This window comes from Penaeus chinensis, chromosome 5 (assembly GCF_019202785.1).
Source record: "Penaeus chinensis breed Huanghai No. 1 chromosome 5, ASM1920278v2, whole genome shotgun sequence".
Lineage (NCBI taxonomy): Eukaryota > Metazoa > Arthropoda > Malacostraca > Decapoda > Penaeidae > Penaeus > Penaeus chinensis.
This window is the reverse complement of record NC_061823.1, coordinates 34,353,700-34,355,809: the sequence shown is the minus strand read 5'-3', so window position 1 is coordinate 34,355,809 and position 2,110 is coordinate 34,353,700.

The window sequence follows — 2,110 nt, the reverse complement described above, 5'->3', positions numbered from 1 at the left end:
CCAGGCGCGAGAAGTTGCAATTGTCGCCTGGAGGTTACTGCTGTGACTGGGCACCACGGCGGGTAAGGATCAAGACGAGTCAGCACCAGCTGACACACGTTAGCGAGTCGGCATTAGTCGACACAGGCCGGGCTCCCCTCATTGGCATAGCCCGGGCGAAGCTCAGCTTCGCATATCGGACTTATTCTTCCTCAGATTCTAAAAAAGGTCCGTTACTGAAAAGGTCAAGGACCACTGGTCAGAAGTATTTCCGAATTGCAACAAGTGTTCCATCTTCCTGTAGCATCATCGTTAGTCGTTAATCTATACAATAAAGAAATCGTTAACCACAGTTTCGAGCGCTTATTGCATTCTTGATCAGGGAATTTAGCCTCTCTTGCTCGACATGTCTCAGTGGTATCTACCATGCAAGGACAGTTTGTTCACCAAATACAGCCAAGGGGAACAACCGGGAGTAAATGAAACTGAAACGGAAAGGTTGGTACTTGTTTTCAAAGCAGATGAAGTTTCATAATGTGCTAGAAAAGTGTTTCAGAGTTGATATGGCCAAGGCTCGTATCAGGGCAATATTAGCACTGGAGGCCTCAAACACCATTCGTAGCTTCATAATTACGCTTTACTCTGAGGGACTATCAAAAGCCGAAATATCAAGAATAAGTATTTCGAAGCCAACCATGTCTCTATGGATTCATCAACACCAAGCAACTGGATTCACCAGAGACAAGGCCAGAAGTAGGCGCCCTAGATGCACGACGCGATGGAGGAAGATCAACTAAATGTCAATCAAAACTATTAATCAATATGCTCTATGAAAGACAAATATGCATTGGTGTGCATATTACGAGCTAATGAAAACCATTTGATACTCAGTGGTGACACTCCTCACAACTAAGGGAGCGTTGCTGATAGTTTGCACGAGCCCTTACCGTGAGTTGTTTTCTTCTTAGTTATTTATATTCCTTACTTTTTTTTTTTTTTTAACAATCCACAACTGCATGGGATGTGGACCCATTTTTTCTGCTGGCAACATCCAACACAACACTGCAGCACACAGCTGTCAGAAACCGCAGGGCTGTTTGAGTAGATGCTCAGCAGTAGGGGTGGGGACTTGACAGATGTTGGGCCCGGCAGATTTACAGGTTATACCTACGTGGAAATCCTGGACATGATGTTTCTACCATCAGTGAAGGCCATGGTGTTCCCCAAGTCAGAGCCATTTTACCTCGTTCAGCTTAAGGCCCCATCCATAGAGCAGTGTTGTGAAGGCATGATTTCGGCAATACCCCAAGATTAAGATGTACCACATCCCTCCAAATCGCCAGATCCCAATCCCATTGATAATGTTTGGGCTGCCATGGGCAGAGACTTCCCTCAAGATCATACCATTGCCCAAGCAATTATGGTATGGGAGCAGTTGGCTCTGCGGACGGCGGACGCCTATTATGACCATACATTAAATGTACCACAGCTTGCCCACGCCTGTGCAGTTAGCCAGGGTGGTAAATAAAGGACTAAAGTAAAAAGTTAGTGGCATGCATACCATCAGAATTGCCAACATTCGCCACAAAACATTAGGTATTATACATTTCAAAACATATAATTTGTTTTAAATGTAGCTGAATGAAGTGAACAAAAAAATGAGAAAAATGAGCTATTCCATTTAAAAACTATAACCGGATCTATTTAGATGTAATTAGTTTTTTCAAGTTTTAGATTGTGACCCTTGGGAATCCCCCAGCCCCCCACCCTTGTCACTTTTTCCAACCGCTTTCGCCGTCGTATCATATTGTTAAGTCAGAAAGAGTAGAGATACTTGTTTTTAGCAAGTGTACATTGGCGGCGAAATCGTCCCTCCTGAGTGTTTTGAGCCAGCGTCAAATGAATGCAGGGCCGGAGGACAGTAATACTATACAAAGTACTTAATGCGGACGCTAAGGTCCATATTGACAAAATAATGTTGCTTGATACACATAAAATGGATAAATATCTCTTGCCTTTTATGATAAGGTTAAAATCAGTGAATGTTAAGTTTCATTGTGTTCTTTTTTCAATGGGTCGTCAGAAACGCCACTTACATGATATGAAGAAAAGGCAAAGAGAAAGAAAAATA